Source organism: Schistocerca cancellata, chromosome 4, assembly GCF_023864275.1.
Source record: "Schistocerca cancellata isolate TAMUIC-IGC-003103 chromosome 4, iqSchCanc2.1, whole genome shotgun sequence".
NCBI lineage: Eukaryota > Metazoa > Arthropoda > Insecta > Orthoptera > Acrididae > Schistocerca > Schistocerca cancellata.
The window spans coordinates 395,244,412-395,270,334 of NC_064629.1; the positions used below are offsets into that span (position 1 = coordinate 395,244,412).

Below are 25,923 nucleotides of genomic sequence, written 5' to 3' on the forward strand. Positions count from 1 at the left end.
GAAGGGAGTCGTTTACACAACGTTGTTTACAATGTCCTCCAGCAGTTCCTAGAAAACGTGCTGCTTACGTGATTTCAACGAAACAGATTGTCGGCACACTGTGCGCTCGATATTAGAATCCACATAGAAATCAGTTTGGACAACCATCGTGATTCATCGTCACCTCGGTCATCACACATGACAACAACGGACTTCTTTCTGGGGCGTTTGAGGAGCCTGGTTCACGAGACTCCGGTTCGTAGGATTTTTCCTCCTGAGACTCTGCAGCACGTCAGACAGGTGATGAATCGTTGCTGTATACTCTGCTGTCATCACAGTGGTCAACATTTAGAACAACACATCCGTGAGAAAAGTTTTCCATTTCTTAAATATTGTTCCTTAACCTGACAGTACATATTAAACACAAAATTTAAAAAGATGTTCTGTTTTCGTCTGAGGATGATCGCATTACTCAGTGATTTGTGTAGAACATTTTGGTGAATTCATATTATACATATCTCCATTTTTTGTAAGTGTGTTCTCGTAGAAACTAAAGCAATTGTTGTAACAAAGAGAATAATTCGTATCTACATTATCACTTTCCAACCAGCCAAGTGAGACCTTTGGTTCCTTACGCTAAAATACTCAGAAAATATTCCTGAACTACATCCCAGTTTAGTCGGTGTAGCTCATGTTAACCTTGTGCACATGGTTCCGAGTCCAACCACAGCAAAAAAATGGTTCAAATGGCTCTGAGCACTATGGGACTTAACTTCTTTGGTCATCAGTCCCCTAGAACTTAAAACTACTTAAACCTAACGAACCTAAGGACATCACACACATCCATGCCCGAGGTAGGATTCGAACCTGCGACCGTAGCGGTCGCGCGGTTCCAGACTGTAGCGCCTAGAACCGCACAACCACAGCAACTCGCTTTGAATCTTTTAATAAAACGAAGTCACTTTGTCGTTTGTTAGTACTATTGCGTTTGCTGTTGCCAAGGTCTTCATTTCGAAGATTGATTGAATACAGCACTCCAGTCTGCTCTACCTATAAAAGCCCCTTCATCTCTGAATAACAACTGCAACCTACATCCACTAGAACTTGCTTACCTATTGATCCCCTGGCCTCTCTCTACAATTTTTATCCTTCACATCCCTCTACTACCAAACTAACGACTCCTTTTGCCTCAGGATGTGTCCTACGAACCGACCATTTCTTTTACTCAGCTTGTGACACAAATATCTTTTGTCCCCAGTTCGAGTCACTATCTCCTTAATAGTTGTCAGATCCATCTACCAAACCTTCAGCATTCTGTTATACACCACATTTCAATGGTTTCTACCCTCTTGTTGTATGAACAGCTTATCATGCACGATTCACTTACGTATACGGCTACAATCCAGAAAATCATTTTCAGAAAAGATTTCCAAGTATTTAAATTAATATTAAACGTTAACACTTTGCTCTTATTCAGAAATGCATTTCTACTTATAGTCGGTCTGCATTACATTTCCTCCTTATTTCAGCCCTCATCAGTTAATCTACTTCCTAAATGGCGAAACACATCTACTACTTAAAGTTACTCATTTTCTAATATAATTTACTCGGCATTGCCTGATATATTTCAACAGCATTATATTATCCTTGTTTTACTTTCGTTTATGATCACTTAGTAATATGTTTTCAAGTTAGTATTTATTGGGTTCAGCTACTCTCTCAAGTCCTTTGCCGTCTCTGAAACAATTACGATGTCATCAGTTCACCTCAAAGTTTTAATTTCTTCTCCCTTAACTTTGAATCTCTCTCCAAGTTTATCATCCGTTTCCTTTATTTTTTGCGCATTGTAAAGATTACATAACATCGGGCAAAGGCTAGAGCCCTGTGTCACGTCATTCTCGACAGCTACTTATCTTTCATGTCCTTCGACTGTTACAATTGTAGTTCTATGTCTGAACTAGTTGTACACAAATTTCGCTCCGTGTATTTTGTCACTGCTAGCTTCAATTTTCAAGGGGTATATTCTAGACAACATTGTTGAAAGTTTTCTCTGAATCTACAAATTTTTGCCTTTCTTTGACTTACGTTCTAAGGTAGGTCATTGGGTCAGTATTTCCTCGTGTGTTGCTACATTTTGCGGAACCCAAACTCACTTCCCCGAGGGCGCCTTCAATAAGTTTTCCCATTGTTCTCTGAATAATTTCTGTGTCTATTTTGCAATCATAACTTAATGAACTGATAGTCTGTAATATCACCCACCTGTCACCACCTGCTTTGTTTGGAACTGGAATCATTACACTCTTGACCAATTCTGAAGTTTACTTTGCTTGTTTCTTACGATTGTACCTCTTACATAAGACTGAATATTTGCGTCATGACTGACTCTTCCAGGGTCTCAATAAATCTGAGTCAGTGACGTCAATCCCAGGTCTTTCAGTTCTGTGTCAGTTTCTTCTTGCAGTAGCATATCTACTATTTCATCCTTCTACAGCGCTGCATTTGTCGGCTAGTAATTCCTGTTTATCCATTTTGCCCTTTTACCAATCTAATTTTATACGCCTTCATTCGCTTTCGTCTGCTTCGTTGGCTAAATTTCTGCATTTTATTCAGCCGTCAGTTAAATTCCATATTTCCGGTATTATCCAAGGTCTCCATACAGTTCTTGTCTTTTTACACATTTAATTCTCGGTTGCATTGTCTATTTCATCTCAATAAATTCCCCGTCATATTTCTATTGTATTCCTTCCACCTGTTTCAATCAATCGTTGCCGTGCGTTACCTCTAAAACTCCCAACAACGTCCAGCTCTTTAAATTTATACACGTCCGATATCCTTAATTTTCTGCCTTTCTGAATTTCCATACTCCTTAACCGCTGTTAGTAAATTATGGTCAGAAACAACAAATGCTCCCGGGAATGTCTCACAGTTTAAAATCTTGTTTCGAAATCTCTGTCGAACCATTATACACTCAATCTGACACTTTTCAGTGTCTCTAAGTCTCTTCTACGTATTCATCCTTTTTAGATGATTCTGAAACTAGTCATAGCGATGATTAAATTATGCCACGCGCTAAATTCTGTTAGCTTTTTTCCCTCTCTCATTCCTTTCTCCCAGTCCGTGCTCTCCCATTCTCCCTGTATTTTTCATTCTTTTAGTTTTCCTAATTTCCAATTTAAGATCCAAAGCATAAGTAAATTTTCGTCGTCCTTAACAATGCGTAAAGTTTCTTTATCTCAACATATACGAGGGTTGGCTAGAAAATAACGCGACTGATGTTGTCACAGAGGAAGTACGCATGCGCCAAAGATGAATGACCAACAGGTGAAGCCTTTTCAATTCAATACGGCACCTTTGATGCCTGTAGAAAAATTAGTGAGGCCGTGTCAAAAATGGTTCAAATGGCTCTGAGCACTATGGGACTTAACTTCTGAGGTCATCAGTCCCCTAGAACTTAGAACTACTTAAACCTAACTAACCTAAGGACATCACACACATCCATGCCCGATGCAGGATTCGAACCTGCGACCGTAGTGGTCTCGCGGTTCCAGACTTCAGCGCCTAGAACCACTCGGCCACTCCGGCCGGCATGTGGCCGTGTCCTTCATTTGTGTAAGAACTGTTACGTTTTTGTTTTGGCGCAAAAACAGTAAGTATATTAATAGAGCAAGGAATTGCCGTGAAGCTTAACATGAAATTTAGAAAAACTGCTACTGAAAACTATCTTTTACTAAAAGGAATGAGTGGCGAAGACTTTTTATCACGTTCTCGTGTTTTTGAGTGGTTCAAGCGTTTCCAAGATGGCCGAGAAGACGCTGAAGAAGACTCACGCTCCGGATGCCCTTCAACATCGAAATGGATGAAAATATAGAAAAAGTAGGTAATCTGATTCGATCTTATCGTCGGTTGGGTATTCTATCGATTACTGAAACTCTAGGAATTCACAAAGAATTCATACGGAAAATTTTACATAACCAGTTTAACTCGAGAAGAAATTGTACGAAACTGGTGCCTAAAATTCTCACTATCGAATAAAAAGAAGCTCGTGAAATTGTTTGTACTGACGCTTTGAATACTATTGAAAATGATCAAAATTTCTTGAAAAAAAGTGATAACATACGACAAATCATTGGTTTTCAGTTATGATCCAGAAGCTAAGTCCCCATCCGCTCATGGAAAGGGCCCAACTGTTCCGAGAGGGGAGAAAACTCGAATGAGCAAATCAGGATTTAAGGCCATCGTGATAGTTTGTTTCGATATGCACCTAATTGTGCGTTTTCACTGGGTTCCATAAAGTCAAACTAGTAATCATCATCGTCACCTTGAGGTTTTTGCTGAACTCCGTGGGAAAATAAGAGAAAACAAATCTGAATTGTGCAAGAACAATTCATGGGTTATGCATCAAGACAGCGCATCGGCTCATAGCGCATTGTGTGTTTAGAGGTTTATGACGAAATTCAGCATAACATTTTAGACCACCCATATTAGTCGCTTGAAATAGCACCGTGTCACTTTCACCTGTTCCCGAAATTCACATCTGCCTTAAAACGAAAAATATTTCAGTCTACTGAAGCATTCAAAGGAAATGCGGCACGTGTCATCAAGGAGCTCAAAGTGAAATACTTCCAGCACTGTTTCCATAAGTGGAGAATTAACATGAAGCGTTGTAGTGACATAGGAGGGGAGTATATAGAGAGTGACGGTAACTAAACATGTACGTTTTTGAAATAAAATGTTTTACAGCAAATGTCCCGTTATTTCATAGCAACATCTCATATTTCATTATTCTCTTCATCGTCAGCGGAGCTAGTTGACGTATAAAACTTTATCACCGTGGTAGGATTTCCTTTCGTATCTACCTTGCCTACGATAATACATTCAGTACGCTCTTCATGACCTTTTCTTGCATTACTGCTATTCAGTTTTGTATTAACAACTTCGTACTTACCTTGCCAGATGGCCTTTTCTTCCTGCCACCGTACTTCAGTGTTTCCCACTAAAACTACTTTCAACATATTCAGTTCATTTTTTTTTAATTCGCTAGTGTAACTATACGTTTAAGGGAGGAAACAGTCCACATTTCGTCCCGTACAGTGTCAGTTTCGTTTTCCCTGGTGACAACATTCGCCTCAATAGACTCCACTAGGAGATCCCAATGGACCAGTGTGGGACTTCTTAATCCCACTGATTATTTTACACATAGGATACCATCATCTTTTAACCATACACTAAACAGCCAGAACATTATGACCACCTATATAATAGCCGGTAGGTATACCTTTGGTACCGTTAAAAGGGGCGACGCTTCGTGGCATGGAAGCAATGAGGCCTTGGTAGGTCGCTGGAGGGAGTTGGCACCATATCTGCACGCACAACTCACCTAATTCCCGTAAATTACGGGGGGTAGGGGGCAATGAGCTCTGACGCCACATTCAATCACATCCCAGATGTGATCGATCGGGTTCAGATCTGGCGAGCTGGGGAAGCCACCACATCAATCGAAACTCGTCACTGTGTTCCTCGAACCATTCCACCATACTCCTGATCTTGTGAAATGGGGCATTATCTTGCTGGAGAATGCCACTGCCGTTGGGAACCATGATAGTCATGAAGGGGTGTACGTGGTCTGCAACCATTGTACGAAACCACTGCGCCGACATGGTTCCTTGCTTCAGCTCCATGGGACCGAAGGATGCCAACGTGAGCATAAAGGTGCCGCAGCCAGCTTGTCTCCATCCCGTTACAGGTGTTAAGAAGCTGTTCCCCTGGAAGGCGACTGATTCGTGGCCTCCCATCGGCAAGATGAAAAAGGTAACGGGCTCCATCAGACCATGATTTGCTCTGCCACTGCACGAACGTCCAGTGCTTATGGTTACGTGCCGCCAATCTCAGTCGTGGATGCCTATGTCGTGGTGTTAATATTGGCATATTCATGGGATGTCGGCCACAGAGGCCCAACGTTAGAAGCGTTCGCTGCACTGTGTGTTCGGACACACTTGTACTCTGCCCAGCATTAAAGTCTGATGTTAGTTCCGCCACAATTCGCCGCCTGTATGCCCAGCCTATGAGGTCCGACATCTGTAATGAGGGATGGCTGCCCAACCCTACGACGTCTGGACGTGGTTTCACATTAGTTTCGCCATGTGTTGAAGACACAAAGCACTCCCCGAACACTCGACAAGTCGTGCGGTTTCCGAAATGCACGTGCAGAACCATCTGGGTCGTCACAATTCGCTCTCGATCAAACTCAGTTAGACTTCGCACCTTCCGCATTCTACATACGGACAGCACACTCACTGATACTACATGTACCGTGCGTGTGTCTGACTAGGAGTCATTCCTCGACACGTGACGCTGCTATCGCCTGGACGGGTTTGTATCAATAGCAGGCCGGTGGTTATAATGTTCTGATTGATCAGTGTATAATAGAACTGCAGGCCCTCGTTAAAAGAAATGGCGTTGTTTTGGATTGCTTTCAGTTGTTCACAGCAGCGGCACACCAAGATTTTGTTGGCTTATGTTTTGAGGTCAATAATCCAGACAATTGCCCCTGCAAATATTCGAAGGGCTACCGGTCCTCTTCGTGAACCGTAAGTTGGAATGGTCGCTGGCGGTCACGATGACATCCATACCACCCACTGATATCAAACTGGACGGCTGTCATCGGTACTCTGTGGGGAATGTTTGCGCCTCTGCCACTTCGACGGCTACTGCGCTGTCTGCACAGTCATGCTGATGGACTCCTCGTGTAGTGAGACAACTTCTGACGTCACCTTGCACAGCATTCCCCTTCATACTATTTGTATTTCTTTTTCACTCATTGTATTTCTTATGTTTTGGACATTGCGGAACATTTTACATTACTGATACAATTTTTAACTATTTTTTATGAGATTAATCACGCCACTTAGCGTACTGCTGGATGTACTCCTCAGTTTCTGAACGCGAAACATTCAAGAATACACCACTGATCCCTGTATTTCAGTGATCGGAAGTATGCCGTACTGAGGCCCCCGGCTGTTGCAAGGACAGCGGCTTGTGGTTATTAGAACCGTCTGCAGCGACATTTTGTATCTATTTGCTAAACTGAAGTTTTTGTGTTCCTGACAAACAAAGGAATTTTTTGTTTAATTTCTCTTTCCGGCAATTAAATTGCTCCCAGAAAATATTTGCATGATACATTCTGTTACAGATCATTCCACCAGTGAAACAAGAACCAATATTTGTAGTTTTTATCCATTACTGAAGTATCACGCATCCTGGTCTACTGTCCACCTTAAGACTACGCATCCTCTGAGCCGCAGGTTTTTTAATGACACTTTTTCTGTGTATAGGTTAGTGTTGTTTTAACGTCCCGTCGACAACGAGGTCATTAGAGACGGAGCGCAAGCTCGGGTTAGGGAAGGATGGGGAAGGAAATCGGCCGTGCCCTTTCAAAGGAACCATCCCGGCATTTGCCTGAAACGATTTAGGGAAATCACGGAAAACCTAAATCAGGATGGCTGGAGACGGGCTTGAACCGTCGTCCTCCCGAATGCGAGTCCAGTGTGCTAACCACTGCGCCACCTCGCTCGGTACTTTTTCTGTGTATGTGTAATGCAAGTTTGTTTTTTGTTTCCAGAATTACGAAAAACTTTTCTTTGTTTTCAATTTCATCTAATGATTGCTGTGAGATCCAAACCGATAATCTTTTCCACAATATTAAGTTGTGATCAAGAAAGCGAATTTTCTTTGATTCATTGCCTTTACTGTCGTCTATCACTGCTCGCTCCTGATATGGTGTTCATATGTCACATGCTCTTAGATGTTCATTTTTGCTTTATACTAATACACGCCATGATCTGTGAAAGAAGTTAAGAAAAAATTACATCCACAGTTCTTGATTCGCTCCCCACCTCTACAGTTAGCCATTCGTGTTACTTGCCTGCCATCCTGCCATCATCAACGACCTGCCTTTTACACGCATCTCATGGCCCGTCTCTGACAATCTCTTCCTACTCCGGAGAAAGGATAACCCACTCAGTGCCGTCTGTGCTGAGCAAACGTCTGTAGCCACACTTTATCTGATTGCATGTTGTACTAAGATGAGAGGCCTGAAACGAATTTCGATGTTTGCGAAGTGGTTTGCTAATTCTTCTTGATTCAGCGATCGTTCAGCCAACAGCTACCTGTTGTATTCTTTTACTCCTTTCGCCTGATTTTTCCTTTTACTGTACGTTTTCAGTCTGACATCTTACGTGATTTTTCTCACGCGAGCGCGTGCGCGCGCGCGCGCGTGCGCGCGCTTGTGTGTGTGTGTGTGTGTGTGTGTGTGTGAGAGAGAGAGAGAGAGAGAGAGAGAGAGCTTTCCAAAGTGCTATCAGCAGTTCACTTATCACAGGGTCTGTGCGTAGGGAGCTAAAAAGAATGGGTTTCAGTGGTCGAGCAGTTCCTCATAAGTCACATTTTTCTGTAGTGAACACTAAGCGACATTCGAAGGGGTATAAAGAGCGACACTATTAGACAGTAGAAGATTGGCAACGAATAATTTGGTGTGATGAAACACGTTTTACCCTGTGACAATCCGACGGAAGGCTTTGAGATTCGTGAATGCTTGAAAAATTTGCTTTTCAACATGCATAGTGTCAACGATGCAGTAGAGGTATAGACGTCACGGCATGTGATGTTATTCGTGGTTAGGTATTGTCCATTGTTGCGCTTAAGAAAACGCTAAACGCGTAAGGATATCAACACATAGTACAGCAATGTGTATTCTGTAGAACTGAAGAACATTGCGGAGACGATTATTGTTTATATCAGCATGCCAATGCAGAATCTGTGAGGAAATTGTTTGTGGATAATAACATTCCTGAAATTAACGGTCTGCCCTGAGTCGCGATCTGGACACAGTAGAAGACCTATGGGATGAGTTAGAACGTCGACTTCCCTCCAGACGCTTGAGTCCCACGTTGCTACCTTCTCTGATTTCGGCTGTAGTGGAAGAACGGGCTAACACGCCTTCACAGATATTGACAAACCTCGTTGACAGCGCCTGCAGCAAAAGGCAAGCCATCAAAATGGTGAAGGATGGACAAATCCTATATTAGTTTCCACAAATGCTACATTAGTTTCCACTGATGGGTCTCCAGATTGTTTTGATCAGATAGTATCACTTGCTCATAAAATCGAGCGTTTTTATCATGTCCCACTCTCCCAAATGCCACAATAATTCTGAAGGGCATGTTCCCTGAAGGGCTTGTTTTCACTTAGATCTTTTAGTGCTTTGTCGAATTCTTCTCACAATGACGCATCCGCCATTTTATTCTCAGCTACTTTGTCTTCCTCTTCTACAATGATGTAAAATTGGTTGAGATTGTACAGCTCTCCTATGTACTCGCTTCGCGTTTCAACTTTCCTTCGTTGCCTACTACTGGCTTGCTATCAGAGTTCCTAATACTCCTACAGGCGCTTCCCCTCTCTCTGAAGGTCAGTTAAATAATTTTGTAGGTTTCACCTACCTCTCCGCTGTTCATGGATGTTTCTACTACTTAGCATTACTGCTCCACCCACTCTAGCAGTTTTGCACATCCAGTCAGTCTCATTCTCAGATATTTGTGTTGCTTTAGCCAGTTTCATTTGTTACATTTTTATATTCTATCCGATCGTCAATTACATGCAGTACCTAGTGTCTTTTCAAGGATTTCTACTGGGACTTATATTTTTGTGTATTTTGTCTCTCAGACCTACACATTAGCCCTCTGTTGTACGAGGGTTATTCCATAAGTCATGGTAATTACGGTATATCTTGCGATAACGCGACATCACAAGAATTCCACAATGTATATTGAACTGATGTGGCTGCTTATAACTCAATGCCAACACAAAATACAATACAGGAGGCCACGGTAACGGGTGAAACGAAATACATGAATTGGAACTCAGTGTAAATTTATTGTACGCGAGTACACATGGAACAAAATTAACTATTGTGCTTCAAAATAGACCACCAAAGCGGACTCACAGCGTTGCCAACGACGGGGAAGGCGTCGAATGCCATTAGCATTACCTGGACAGCACTCACCTCGAGAGAGTTCATTTCAAAACAATGATCGACCAGCATTCGCAGCAGTAAACTGTCGTACGCAATGGAAATTTTTAAAAATTAATGCAGACATACGGTGAATAGCCCGAAAATAGTTCCTTCCTCCTGCTAACTTGCTGGAAACATCAGTCAGTCCGTAGAGGAAAGTGACTGATATTTATTAAACAATTCTCTTTTATCTCTTTTAGACAGTAACACAGAAACCCACTTTCAGTCGTGAACTTTCCCGGCCACGCAACAGTCATGTTCATTAAGCATATGTTAAAGTAAGTTACTGATTTTTATCTAAAATAAATGAAAAGTGTTGGCTAGACGACATTTTGGTCGACACAAAAAATAGCTACGGTTTAATATATTCCCTGCCAAAGTCATTGATACGTGGCAAGAGGAGGATGAAACCATATAATCATGCAAGATTAACGCAGCTGATATTAATATCGCCTGTCAATTCAGAAATGATTTTCTATGGCAGCCCAGGCGTATTGTATGGTGTTCATATCAAATGGAAATAGTCTTTATGTTACTCAAATCACTGTAGAAAGATTCAGTCGTAATTAATGAATTGTAACAAATGAAAAATTTTTACAAAACGAAATAAGAAACAGTGGTTGTCGCAAACAGTCACTTAGACCATATTAATCTTCCAGGATCGACTCAGATTTTAAATATCAAGGATTTTTCTCAACTATTATTTTCGAACGCTACAGCCACGTATAACTGAGCAAGTAAAGTCAATTACTGGTTTTAGTTTTTCATTATAGTTAGTATCCCATCCCTTGGTCCGTGATGCAGCCGGGTCGCTCCATCAAATACGTTCCGCTAGTGGTCCTACTGTCACAGACACCGTGCAACGACCTCTGGTTGTTATTTTCGGCAATAACTGAAGGGTACTCTTGTCACGTGAATGGTTAAAGCGACTGCTTGTGATGAGCAGGAAATCCGACACACATTTTCATTCGTCACGACGTAACCATTACAATGGAGGTCCAGTGTTTCTGAACGGATTTCTCTTATGTCAATTTATTGATTTCATCTCCGATAATAATGTTCAACTTATTTTAATTAATATATTTTATCTGATGAAAGTTATAACTGTCTTTTAGGACAATTTCCGACAGTTAAGCAAGTTGTGAGCAGTAATGGATGTGTTTCACACCATTCAGATTGTCTTCGGTAACAACAGCGGTTTCCAGAGACGTTCAGATTTCCGTCCCCCGTAACGTAATACTGCGATCATCACACTCTTGTTAAGTGTGGCTGTGCATGTTTCATGTAGACGTTCTTGTAGAAAACGGTGTGTGCGGAAACAACCTGAGTGTGATGTGAAGTTTTTGGAATTTTTGAAAACATATTCAGCGATCTTAAAATTTGTTAAAATTAAAATAGTCTTGATCGCAATTTTTTTTTTATTTATTGGAGTGAGAGACCGGTTTCGACTCTTTCATAGAGTCATCTTCAGACTCTGTAAATATATATTGCCAAAGTAGTGTAGACGTTATAATAAGCATATAAGAGATATATAAAAAATATAATAAGTAGTAATAAATTACTCGCACAGCGGGGGATGGACACTGCCAGACGAGTTTCGTTGACCCTCGACGCTTGTGTAACTGCTAATTGCATAGAGGGAACGGGTATTAATAGGGCTGGACACACCCACCGTTCTGAGTATGACATCATATAAAGCCCATCAGAAAACACGTTCATGATTAGATAACTTAATACATAACTATGAAGGAACAGTTACAGTTATAATACCTCATAATGTCAATTACTGATCATTATTCGTCAGTGAATTTAATTTACAACATTGAAATGGTTCATTGGTATGAAATAGAGTATGCTGCCCTCTAAACTCAGAACTACAAATCTGCACCAAAGATTGTCGTAGCCCCAGCGTCGACGTGGATAATCGAGGGTTACCATGGAAATGGCGTCCTGTTCCGCTGTGGACGTGCTGTCGAAGACTGTACTATGGGGAGTTACGTAGTATGTTACAGTTATGTGTCATAGAAAAACGGTTAATTTTGCTCTTTTCTGATGTCAGTGTAATGAAAATAACTGTACTATGGCGGAACCACACTAATATTTCTATAATAACAGCGGAACGGTTGTACTAAAGTGCATCGATAGTTGCCGTAGAAACGGCGTCCTAGCTCGGTGAGGCAGGCATCAGATGATCAGAGATTATTGTGTATTGTATTGTATGTTAACCGGGGACCTAGAAACGACGGAGAGGCTCTGCCCCGCCGCAGCCGCAGTGGTCCACAACCCCACGACGACTACCGCTGTCCATTTCTCCCTTCCGCCGCCCCTCACCGAACCCATGGTTATTGTGCTGTTCGGTCCCCGGTGGACCCCCCAGGGAACGTCTCACACCAGACGAGTGTAACCCCTATGTTTGCGTGGTAGAGTAATAGTGGTGTACGCGTACGTGGAGAACTTGTTTGCGCAGCAATCGCCGACATAGTGTAACTGAGGCGGAATAAGGAGAATCAGCACGCATTCACTGAGGCAGATGGAAAACCGCCTAAAAACCATCCACAGACTGACTGGTTCACCGGACCTCGACACAAATCCGCCGGGCGGATTCGTGCCGTGGACCAGGCGCTCCTTCCCACCCGGAAAGCCATGCGTTTTTTTTCTTTTTTCTTTTTTTTTTCTTTTTTTTTTTCTTTGTTTATTTTTTTTTATTTTTATTTTTTTTTTTACTTTTTTCCCTTAAAAAGCCCCTTAGGAAAATGGAACTAAAAAAAAATAAATAAAGGAAAAAAAAACAAAAAAAACCTAAGTGCCACCGCCACTTGTCACCCTATAACAAAAAAATCTGATCCACTTCAGGCGTTGGCTCATGAGTAAACCCACCCCAGAGAGCTGCCTATATACCAGGGGAAGTACGGGAAATCTAGGTTAGGGCTATCCGTTGCCACTTTTTGTTTTTATACGATTACATTTAGGGAGCGTATACAAATGAGAATTCTAGTAACTGAGTGTTACAAGTAAGTGTTACAACAACAAAGGTGGCATAAAAGAGTAATCAAAAAAATAAAATATAAACCACTGGTGTAATTCTAACTAAAAGGTTCTTCAATAATGCAACTGGTTCCACTTGGAGCCTCGCCATCGCTATCTGAAATCTCCAATAGCGCCTTTGAAGGGCATCTGCAACGGAGGCATTCTGCTTCGCTAGTGCCTCAAGGAAAACAGTTTCCTTGCAGCAGCTTGTCTCTTCCTTTGGTCATGGCTGACAAGGCAGAACGTTGAGCCGTTAGTGTGATGCGGCACAGCACATTAACCACAGCCTGGCACTCCCCAGCTGAGTGGGGGGTTAACGAAGACGCTGCGTAAATAATTTGCGAAGAGCGTACGGTAGTTCGGTGTGCGTTCGAGGGTATTGTGAGCATTTTGTAGGAACCACCAGTAATCAAACTGCTCTTTCTCTCCGTCACTAAAGATGTAGGCGACGGTAAGTGCTTTGAACCATGTAAGCGCATGATATTTTGCAGCCGGAAAGTAAGTTTCATCGGGACAGAGTAGGGTCTGCGGGTCAATCATATCAGGCGTGACCCGGAGGTAACAAGCCAATATCTTCTGTGTTAGTCGCCAAACTCCGGACGATGATGCGCAAGTAAAACGATGTTCATCGGTATCCAAAAGGTGACAATCTGGGCAATAAGGGGAGTCTGCCAGTCCAATAGTGTGAAGTCGTTGGCGTGTGGCATATTTTTTGTTGGCGATCTGATACCACTTGGAACGCACCGTGGATGACAGAAAGTGGTGGTGTATCGTTTTCCACACTCTTGGCCAGTGAACCATAGGATACTTGTTTTCCACCACGTTATGGTGAACAGCCCGCAGAAGGTTGGTATAAAAATCTTTCGCCTTTGGTGGACGTGTGGCGGAGAGGTTCGAGCTGACATAGCTGTAATCAAGAATGAAGGTCGACACATGGGAGAGCTGTGGTGCGACGTGCGCAACCGACACCGGCGGGACGTTAGAGGCTGGCATCAGAACCTGTAGTAAACGACCCGTGAGAGAGGTATATTGACTTTTCCATCGTTTCCTCATGTTGCTCATGTAAAGGGCAGCTGCTCTCGCCCTGACGTTGACCAATCCCAGCCCTCCTTTGTGCACTGGGAGGGTAAGAGTGTCGTATCGTACTTTAAAGATATGACCTGCGGAAACGTAGTAACTGAAGGCCGCCTGAAGCCGGCGACCTATCTGCAGCGGTAGTGGGAGAACCTGTGCCACGTGGTTGAGTTTTGATGCTACGTAGAGGTTCAGGTATTCAACACGCTGTAGCTGATTCAAGTCCCGGAGCAGGTTCTGTCGCACCATTGCGCGTATGATCTGTAATAACCGTCGGTAGTTTGCTGCAGCTGTTTTACGTACATCTTTCTTGAACGTGATTCCCAAATATCGCAGATCAGAAACTGGTGGGAGGGGAGCGAGGGCTTCCGGTCCGAGACCACGCCCAATGTCCAACGCCGCCGACTTGTTGATGTTCAGAAGACTGCCTGCGGCCTGTCCGTATCGCTCAATCCAGGTTAGTACGCTTTGAACTTCGTCATTGGAACGAACCAGCAGTAGCAGGTCGTCAGCGTATGTCCTATAGCGAAAGGTGACGTCCCGCAGCGTGATGCCAGATAGGCGGTGGTTAAGGCCCCCTAGGAGTGGCTCGAGTGCGATTGCATAAAGGTAGGTAGAAAGGGGACAACCCTGTCGTAGAGACCTCTTAATGGGTACTGGTCCTACCGTCCTTCCATTGACCTGGACGTGTGAGCTGGCTGCGGTCCAAAGACGCTGTAGGGTGTCGATGAGGCCAGGTGGGAATCCCATACAGTCCATCACTCGTAGGAGGAAGTTGTGGTGCACTCTATCAAAGGCGCGGTTGAAATCGACGGAGACGATCGCCGCTCTCAGACGGCACGCAGAAGCAATCGCTATTAAGTCCCTGCAGTCACCGGTGGCCATGTGTATGTTGGCTTCTCCCCCCTGCGACGTCTGTTCTGGAGCGAGGATCATCGGCAAAGTCGTCTTAATACGGCTCGCCATAATCCTGGTGAAAATCTTGTAATCGGCGTTCAGCATTGTAAGCGGCCGATAGTCGTTAATCGATAGTCCTCCTCCTGGCTTGTGTACTGGTATGAGGAGACCTTCTACAAACGCTGGCGGCACAACACAGTCTGGAGACATGAGTTCGCGGAACATTATAACCCAGCGAGGCATCATGATGTCACGGAAAGTCCGGTAGAATTCGATGGGCAATCCATCAGGTCCAGGAGATTTATTGGCCGCACCTTTGTCCACGGCGTCTTCGACTTCTTCGAGTGAGATTTCCTCTGTTAGTACATTCACGGTAGCCTCGTCGATAGTACGTGTTACCTGCTGTAACACTTCAGTAGTGGCATCGTCATTGACGGTTCTTTCATTGTAAAGATGACGAAAATGATCATCCACCGCCTTTACTATGGTTGCTTGGGTCGTACACAAGCGACCGTCGTGCGTCCTGAGTTGTGTGATTAAATGTTGGCGTTGTCGGCGCTTATCCGCCACAACGTGGTGCATAGTGGGTTCCTCTGCAACCGTTCGGTCGTGCCGTCGAGAGCGGACTACTGCACCTTCTAGCCGACGCTTCGTCAATGATAGTATGTGAGCCTTGATTCTGCTTTGGTCATGTTGTCTCTCCGGGGAAGGGGGTAAGGCGTCGAGGTCCCTGAGTGCCGCGTAGTAAAAATCGAGGGTCTGTCGATGCCACGCAGTCACGTCCTTGCCATATCGCATAAGTGTCCTACGGATTGCTGGTTTGGCACAGAGGAGCCACCACTCCAGGGTCGAGGTGTATCGTGGGCGGCGGCGTTCACAGTCAGTCCACGTTGCTGCAACTTGCCGGCGGCAATCCAGGTCCTGGAGATGAGTTATGTTGAGCTTCCAAAAGCCATTGCTGCGCCAGACTTGTTGGGGGCGTAGATGTATAGTGCAGATATAGGCACTGTGATCGGAATAGGCTTGAGGCCATAATTCGGCGTCCACCACACCTTGTGTGAGATCTTGTGACACATATATGCGGTCAAGTCGGCTGGCCGAATGACTGGTAAGATGAGTGTGGCCAGAGCGGTTACCGTGGACTTTTTCCCACGTGTCGCACAAGTGAAGTTCTTGGATCATCGCACCCAGTTCCGGACAAGGCATGTAATGTGGGATTTGGTCCTGGGGGTGAAGTACGCAATTAAAGTCGCCGGCGAAGACGCTGTGGTCGTATCGTCCAAGGAAAAGGGGAGCGACATCTGTGGAGTAGAATCTGGCGCGGTCGTGACGTCTTGTGGTTCCCGACGGCGCGTAAACATTAATGAATCGGGTGTTGAGTGCCGTAAATGCTATTCCTCGCGCGGAGGGAAGAAACGTGACGTCGGTAACTTCAATACCTTCGCGCACTAATATTGCCACTCCGGTTTCTGCAGGGCTACCGGGCGTCACATGTGTGACGTAACCGTAAAAGTGCGGGAGTGTAGTCGTTTTCACTTCTTGTAGGAAAGCAAAGTCAACTCCCATGGCTCGTATGGTTTCTTTCAAAAGTTGGATCTTGACAGGAGAACTGATCATGTTGATATTCATTGTCGCCAGGCGGTAAGCCTGGCAACGCGTTGTTTGGGCGAGGTTATCCATGTTGAAGTTGGAGAGAAGCGAACATCGGAAGTGATGTCAACCCCCGCCAAACGCGGTCCTCCTTGTGCTGCTTATGCTGCATGATCCGGCGGCGCCTCAGCTGGCCGCGGGTCGGGATCTTGTGTCTCGACGTCCTCGGCCCACGAAGCGGGCGCGGATGTCTGTTCATGTTCCATAGCCTCGGAATGTTTGGTAGTAAGGGACCGGGCGACTTCGCTGCCTGCACTGGTACCTTCCCGCTGCTCACTGTTTCCGTCAATGGGCTGATGTTCGAAAGCTGCATGTTTTTCTGTCTGTTCTGCAAGGTTGGAGTCAGTGGAAACAGCCTTAGCTTCGCGGCTGGCTTCTTGAGTGGTTAGTTGTTCTTCCCCGGCCGAATGCGAACCGCTGTGTTCCGACACGGTCCGACGACGGCGCTTTCGGCGTTTCGGTGATCGCTGTTTCCGTACATGACCTTCATTGTCAGAAGACGGCATTGACTCACGCTCCGCCGGAACAAACGCTTCGGTCGGTACAATAAGGGAATCAATTGCCATCTTGCCGGCGTCAATGTCTGTCGCGTTCGGTAGCTCCAGAGTCGTAGTACTATTTTCCACCACTGGCCAGGTCGGCGGATCATCCAGGTTTTTGTCCGTGGAAAGTGATTCTTGTACCGCTGAAGCGGTCGGCCGTGTCTGTTGTGTGGAGAACGTCGTGAGCGCCGCCGCGTAAGTCACGGGTAGAATAGTCTTCGCCGCTGGTGGTGCAACGTCCTTCGGTGGGAGTTGTGTGATCCGACGCTGGAGGCACTCGGAACGAAGGTGTCCTTCTTTGCCGCATCCGGAACACGTCTTCGGCTGGCCGTCATAAATAACTATGGCCCGGCATCCTCCTATCTGTAGATAGGATGGCACGTGCCGTTGGAGATCTATGCGCACTTGGCGTATTCCATTGAGTACTGGATACGTCTTAAACTGGGTCCATTTTTCAGCCACGTGTTCGTGTACCGTGCCGTAGGGGCGGAGCGCCGCTACAACTTCTGCCGCCGGGAGTTCAAATGGAAGTTCGAATATGCGGATAGTCCGCAGTCCCATTGCGGCATGGCCGACCTCGACGTTGCCAACATTGCCATCTGCGTGGCAAAAGCGGAGTTCTTGTTTCATCTCACGAAGCACCTTGTCGCATGTAGTTTCGTTTATGAGCTTTACATAGACCGTGCTACTGACGATCGAAAAGTGAATGCCGACAATGTCGGCAGCCGGGATCTTGGCTTCCTCTTTTAAAAAGCGTTCGACTTCGAGCGCCTTTGGTCGGGTAAAGTCGTTCCGAAATGTGAATTTCAAGGTTGATCTTCTGTATTGGTTTGCCATGGTCTTGTAGCGCTACGGCGTCACGTTAGTGTCGGCCGAAGAAAGTAAACAAGGCGCGCGGGCTCTCTCTGACAGCGGAGAGCACACACCGCACGTCTGCTTCGCTCGGCTGCGAGAGCCGCACTGCGTTAGACCGCACGGCCAACCGGGCGGGCGAGATTATTGTGTACTGCGAAAGATATCACAACGGCTGACATTTGGACCACGAAAACAGTGTTTGCATAGATGAATCGGCAGTTCTTATAGAAATAGCGTCTTATTTTCACTGCGACAATATATGGTGCTGTAACAAAGTTATAATTGCTGGAATTTGAAGCCTTTGTCATTATAGCATAGTGTTCGTCATTATGACAAAATTATACGTCATAAATGGATAAAATTAAAGGGTTATAATCAACTTAAAAATCTCTTCACAAAAAATTCTCTATGTCAGGTTATAATATTGAGAAACAAGATGCTGTAAAATTGTATGGTGATTGGTGGGAACAGATGCCTGATACCGCTATGGAAAAGTACAAAGGATACATAAATATTTTTTGATGTACGCTTTGTACTTTGCCATAGCGGTATCAGGCACCTGTTCCCACCAATCACCATATACATTTACAGCATCCTATTGCCATTACTATAACCTCATATAGAGAATTCCTCGTGAAGAGATTTTTAAGCTGATTACTATTTTCTCCTTTTATGACGTATAATTTTGTCATAATGACGAATACTATGCTATATTGACGAGGGCGACAAATTCCGCCAATTATACTTTGTTACAGCATTATATATTGTCGCAGTGAAATTAAGACGCTATTTCTATAACAACTGCCGATTATCTATGGAAACACTGTTTTCGTGGTCGAAATGTCAACCGTTGCGATATCTTTCGCAGTACACTATAATCTCTGATCATCTGATGCCTGCCTCACCGAGCTAGGACGCCGTTTCTACGGCAACTATCAAAAATGGTTCAAATGGCTCTGAGCACTATGCGACTTAACTTCTGAGGTCATCAGTCGCCTAGAACTTAGAACTAATTAAACCTATCTAACCTAAGGACATCACACACATACACTCCCGAGGCAGGATTCGAACCTGCGACCGTAGCGGTCGCTCGGCTCCAGACTGTAGCGCCTAGAACCGCACGGCCACTCCGGCCGGCGGCAACTATCGATGCACTTTAATAACACCGTTCCGCTGTTATTATAGAAATATTAGTATGGTTCCGCCATAGTATGGTCATTTTCATGGCGCTGACATCAGAAGCGAGGAAAATTAACCGTTTTTCTATGGCACATAACTGTAACGTACTACGTAACTCCCCAGAGTACAGTCTTCGACAGCACGTCCACAGCGGAACAGGACGCCATTTCCATGGTAACCCTCGATTACCCACGTCGACGCTGGGGCTACGACAATCTTTGGTGCAGATTTGTAGTTCTGAGTTTAGAGGGCAGCATACTCTATTTCATACCAATGAACCATTTTAATAGTGTAAATTAAATTCACTGACGAATAATGATCAGTAATTGACATTATGAGGTATTATAACTGTAATTGTTCCTTCATAGTTATGTATTAATTTGTCTAATCATGAACGTGTTTTCTGATGGGCTTTATATGATGTCATACTCAGAACGGTGGGTGTGTCCAGCCCAATTAATACCTGTTCCCTCTATGCAGTCACGAGTTACACAATCGTCGAGGGTCGACGAAACTCGTCTGGCAGTGTCCACCCTCCGCTGTGGGTATAATTTATTATTATTTATCTTATTTTTATATATCTCTTACATGCTTATTGTAACGTCTACACTACCTTGGCAATATATCTTTACAGAGTCTGAAGATGACTCTATGAAAGGGTCGAAACCGGTCACTCACTCCAATACATAAAAAAAAAAAATGCGATCAAGACTGAGTGTGATGTACCCAGGAACGTGATTTACCTGATAGGTCCACTGTGTTTCATTTTCCCACTGTATCTTCACAAAATTCTAGTGTCCACTGCAATGGTAACTTACGACATCGTTGCACATAAAAGTACACATACCGGTAGAGTCACTGAAGATCACCTCGCTTTACACATTTGAAAGTTTTCGTGAAGTTCGTCGTTGAAATTGTTTTACCGTTCTAACAAGCCATCGCCGACCATGGTCAAACTTGCAGCTTGAACTGTCGTTTGTACACATCCAGTAGATACTAACGCTAGCAGAACGTAAACAGCCGAAGAGCTTCGCCGTTTCCATAACGCTTGTTGCCAGAGTGCAGACATCCTGACCTGCTGTGCCTCAAAGTCGCTTAATTCAGCAGCTTCGAAATTGTGTCCACTGACGATACTGTTTTACCCTACCGCATTCCGAAAACATTTCGCACTGGGATACCCACCCCTCTACGTGAACCAGGCGATCTCTTAACTAAGATAAAGGCTGTTCATAAAGTTAAGGCTCACCAGTATTTATTAATTTTAATTTTGCAGAGAGTATCCTCATCTACAACTGAATTCACATATGTACTTGGCAATCAGTGTACTGAGCATGATGGCTGGTACTTAGAATCGATTCTAGCAACTTTCCATTCTGTTCCATTTGCGCACGATGCGAGAGAAAAATAGCATCCTATATCCCTCGGTACGCACACTAATTACTACAGAATAGTTGCTGTGTCTTCCTTGAATACCAGGTTACAAGAGACATACAGGTGGGTTTTGTTGAAACAGAACAGCTTTTACCTCAAATATTTCCATTTAACTCTCCTGAGCATGTTCCCCGCTGCACTTCCGTTTACGCTGTATTGACATGTACGACTCTAGCAGCGCCTTTCTGTACATTCTGATGCTTACTACTGAGCCCGTAATCGAATTCAGCCAGGTTTTTTCTCTTTGTTGCGGGCACTATCTTGTGTTTATCAACATTTAAAGAGGGTCGACATTCGCTGCGCCCACTGATAATTTTTTCAAAGTCGTTATGCACTTACTTACAAACAACTTGAGAGGAAACTCCTTCATAGAAAATAGTTTCGTCACCGAACAATTTTAGGCCGCGCGGGATTAGCCGAGCGGTCGAGGCGCCGCAGTCATGGACTGTGCGGCTGGTCCCGGCGGAGGTGCTAGTCATCTCTCGGGCATGGGTGTGTGTGTTTGTCCTTAGGATAACCTAGGTTAAGTAGTGTGTAAGGGACTGTTAACCTTAGCAGTTAAGTCCCATAGGATTTCACACACATTTGAACATTTTTGAACCATGTGAGGATAATCATGACCCTATCTGACAAGTCGTTTCCTATATGAAAACAATAGAGATCCCGTAACGCTTCGTTGAGGCACATTAATTTCGATTCTGTTGTACACTCGCCTTCCAGTGTAGCATAATAGGTTCGGTCAGAACTTCTGTCGTGCTAATCAAATAATTATTAAAATATTCCGTGTTACCGTGTCTTCGTTCTTAGTCGACAATTGACTTTTATTCCTCATTAATAACATCCGATACGATAGTTTTTAATTTCTCTCTTCGTGCGTGGTAATAGCTACAAGGAAATGGAGCTCTGTATGTCTGTCATGTGTCATGGAGCGCGTTCGCTAACCTGGAACGAGGTTTTATAAGTAACATCTGTTGTCATAAGGTATGTACCAACACCTAAACAGCACATATCATGAACTCGCTAGCCATCAAACGAACAAATATGGATTATCATTTACATCTATGCGCTAAGGAAAGCAAATTAGAGCTAATTCCTCCGAAAAATTTTACGGAATTTCTGTTTTCATATTATATTTTGCAACACATGAGGCAAATCTTTTCAAACGAAGCAGTGTCGACGATCATTAGAAAGCTAGGAGTGTTAAGTTCAATACACAGCTTACGGTGTATTAGGAAGTGAAAGATAGTAAAAAAAACTTTCTACTCTGTGCAGAAACGATTTTATAATGTTGTGATACACGAAATTCACGATGACCAGTTACTTAAGAACCAAGATACAGTTTTGCAAAGTGTCTTCCCAGTTTTCCGAAATAAACATTACCAGAGTACTTCAAACTAGCTGCCCTGCCAATCAAAGTTAAGAAGCGAGTGAGATCGCAAAGGGCATTAACATGTATTATTACCAGGTCGGTCAAGAGAAAATACGTCAGTAACGTATTCTCTGCAATGATCGCAAGAGTTAAGGAAACAGCACTCCAAAAGAGTTGCCAATATTCAGCCTCTACGTGTGTGAGTGAGTTTCCTGGGATACTGGAGTGTTTGTAGTAGGCCTAGACAGCACGGTGATCACTATGACATAGTTATGGAGGTGATTCTTGAAATAAGTAGTGTGGGAATAAGTACGAGTTTTGTTTTTGGTTCCTTTCATTAATAATCGCCACTGGTTTCCTATCTGTGCCGTCGCTTTTCTTGCATTGTTGCTTTAACCCATTTATTACGGAAAATTTTCCAGAATATGAATTGAGTTGGTTTATTTTCTTCTGCGAACTGCCACAGTCTATTTATGCAAGTCGATGGTACGTAAAGCTACAGACTTCAATTGACAACCCCATAATTCCTCAGGGATTCTGCTACAGTTCAACTTCAACCCGTAATCTGAACAAGCAAGGTATTGGTATTCGTCCATTTCCATCAAGTTCAGTTAATCATGCGTGGCGTTCGATAGAGACGTTTTCACTATTCAGACGTATAGTTATGTGTGCTGCTAAATTTGGTGTGTACGTTGAATTATGGTAAAATCAGTGATCTGTCGTCTCGACTGATTTACTACAAGCAATTAGTGTTCAAAATTGTCTTTGATCGCATTCAAAACATTATTATCTTGGTTGGCACTTTTGCGCGAAACTAGGGTTTCACGTTTAATGTAATGTTGCAGTTGAATGTGAAATTATATGGCACTGATGAATCCACTGGTAGCAGTACAACTAGACGTAACCACTGCTGTGGAGAGAGAGCGCTCGTATTGCCGCAGCTAATGGAATAGTTCGGTGCGCCACGTGTCTCTGATGTCGTCACAAGTTCTTCTCGCCGTCGGCCTCACATTCAAGCACAGGATGAGCATGATGTGGAATGTCAGCGCAGCCAGATCCGCACATCGAATATCCTGTCTCTGAGGTAAAGCATGCTGCGGGATTTCGACGCACCAATACTCAATGTGTGTATCAGGAATACTTGGCCAAAACGACAGCTGCAGTGTCTTAGGCAGGCAGCGTGTTGAAGACAGAGGTCGCCGACGACTACAGCGGGGGGCAACATTACGGAAGTTTTCAATGCTAAACGACAGAATCAGTGAGCAGCCGAAACATGCAAAGAAACTCTATACTCCACTTGTGGAATATAGAATTGCCCACACACGTACGTGTGGCTACCGCATGTCAAGGATCATGGAATAGAGTCGCCTTTACTGATAAGTTGTGGGACTTCACGGAGACACGGAAAGAGAACGTCGAATGCCACTTGAGCGAGTGGTCCATCAGCGAGTGGTCCAACAAAGTCTTTCAATCGTCTTTCACCCGGCAAACTATGTTTGAATCTAATGTATGATCATGTGCATCCAGCACCCTATAGGTGATCTGTATCTCTAGCGAAGCGATGCATAGCCCCATCACGCTCGAGTTATGTTAGAAGAGTATGAAGAACGCTCCACGGATATGAGGACCCGTGTCTGGACCCCGAAGTCACCTGACCAAAATTTTATGGATTGATCTTTGAGGACGTGACTCATCAGCGAGTACTCTATACCGTTAAGTCGTGCCACAACTTGAGTATGTTGTCTTCAAGTCAACAAGGAGGGCTACTAAGTGGGTGTTTCTGATTCAACTATTCACTGGTGTGTGTTCCTATTTGGTAGATTAGTCAATATGTAATACTTTTTCTCCTTCTAGTAATCAAATTTATTATTAGTTACACAACCATAATAAAGTGACGTATGGAGCCAATTTTTATTCAGTATGCTGTGCAATTATTTCCACGTTTTTAATGAAAAGCGTGCTGATTGTTTACCACAATCAATTTCAGTATATGTGTAATGAAAAAATGACCTTTCCAAATCTATCTCGAAAAGACAATTTAATATGTTGTAAGCCTCCTGGGACCAGGAACGAATATTTTTCGGAGGTTTGGTATTATTCACTAACAGTTGATACATGAAATTTTCCCGTAGATGCGTCTATTGGGATATGTTCAAGCTTTTCTGGGAAAAATTCATAGATGATGCTACGAAAATAGAACTGTATGACACAGTCTCCATTATGATTACTGTTTAGAGACAGATTATTGGAAGTCAACATAGCTGCAAGGTCCATAGTCTAAAGTGACAATATGTATGATCTCACTGACTCAGCTGCACGTCAGACACATTGGCGACCTACTTCCGAGCCCATTTTGTGCTGCAGCTTTTTCCATAAATCAGAGGATACAGTTCTCCCCATCTTACAGTAGAAAGATATTGTATGAGTCATACTTATATCATTTCCAGTGTATTTCCAACTTTCCTCATTCTTCTTCTCTTCACATAATTACAGTAAAGTTTTATCACAATACTTATGCTATGCTTCTTCAAGAAATATACACGTTCTTTCTTTTTACCTCATATTTCTCTCTACCTTTTTGGCACATTTCGGCATTGACACTGGCGTCTAGTCGCACGATTAGGTATCTAACCTAGTAACGCCGGTAACTGCGCATTGCGCTGAGCCGTGTGGCAGTGACAGCTGATACGTACCGGCCGACGTTCAGGGAGCGTGCAGTGGCTGGTGGGAGGCGCATGGTGGCTCCGCGCTGCGGCTGCGAACGTCGGCGCCAGCGGCGGAGCACTGGCCTACGCGCAGCAGAGCGCCTGCCGGCTGCGGAGGTGGGGGGGCTGCCGCCGCGCAAGGTCAGCACTCGCCGCCGCCGCCGCTGCACTCACTATGCGTCCTCATCTCCTACAAACGAGCCAGCTACGAGCATTGAAATCCACGACCACGTGAACTGTCACACAAAGTTCACTGGCTTTCAACCGATGTAATAACCTTAATAACGGTATTCATTCCTTCATCCCAACTTCTGGGTCGACTGTCACGTTTTGTGCCCATTTCGTGACCCTCATTTTAATGAGACCTTCGAGCGGTCTTCTTAACCTCGGTTTAGCCTTCTCCGACAAGTTGTCCGTAAAGTCAGTGAGGCATATCTGTACTCTTAGGTTTCCTACTACTTACGAGGAGAACACGTCAAGTTTCACAACCCGATATCCCAGAAACTCTGCTCAGTGGAAGAGAGCTCAAAATAAGCAAACACATGTCTCAGTTTACCAATAGATATTTGACTGTTTTTGAGTAAACGACGATCAAAGTTTTTGAGGTAGCGTATGTGCCTTTAAGCGAACAACTAGTTCAACCGAAGCGGTGCGCATGGACTAGCATCACGGCTTCACACTTCTGCACCCCGTGCTGTAAACCCGATTACCATTTTCAATTTTGTTTTTCATTTATCTATCCATGTCCGTAGAAGATAACTACAAGAATGCACCCCGTGCTGAAAACCCGATTACCATTTTCACATTTGTTTTTCATTTATCTATCCATGTCCGTAGAAGATTACTACAAGAATGCTTTCCAACGTATATTAAAATAACGTTGTCCATATTCGTCAATTAATTGTAAGTCTGACGAATGAATTAAAAAAAAATGAATGAAAAAATTTTTTGTAATAGTTTTTGGTGGAATTCCTTTAGTGTAACTTGCTTGATACATAATAAACTGCAGGTACCAGTTTTTTCGGAAAAATGATCCGGTATGCGTGGTTTGCCACGAAATTATTTCAAACGCGTGAAATCTTCAGCAATGTTGAGAACGGTTCTTTCCCGAGTGAGATTCTTATGAAGAAGTGTAACTGTTGCAAACCT

The 25,923-nt window shown here is 43.9% G+C and overlaps 1 protein-coding gene across 1 annotated transcript in view; it reads right to left on the reverse strand.

Annotated features, from left to right (window-relative positions):
• The window catches only part of LOC126184731 (melanocyte-stimulating hormone receptor-like), a 193,038-nt gene extending 168,198 nt beyond the window's left edge, over positions 1-24,840 (reverse strand). The window contains exon 1 of the mRNA XM_049927268.1: positions 24,763-24,840. The gene's annotated coding sequence lies outside the window, so the exon portion shown is untranslated. The remainder of the gene's footprint in view (positions 1-24,762) is intronic.
• Between the last annotated feature and the right edge of the window lie 1,083 nt (positions 24,841-25,923).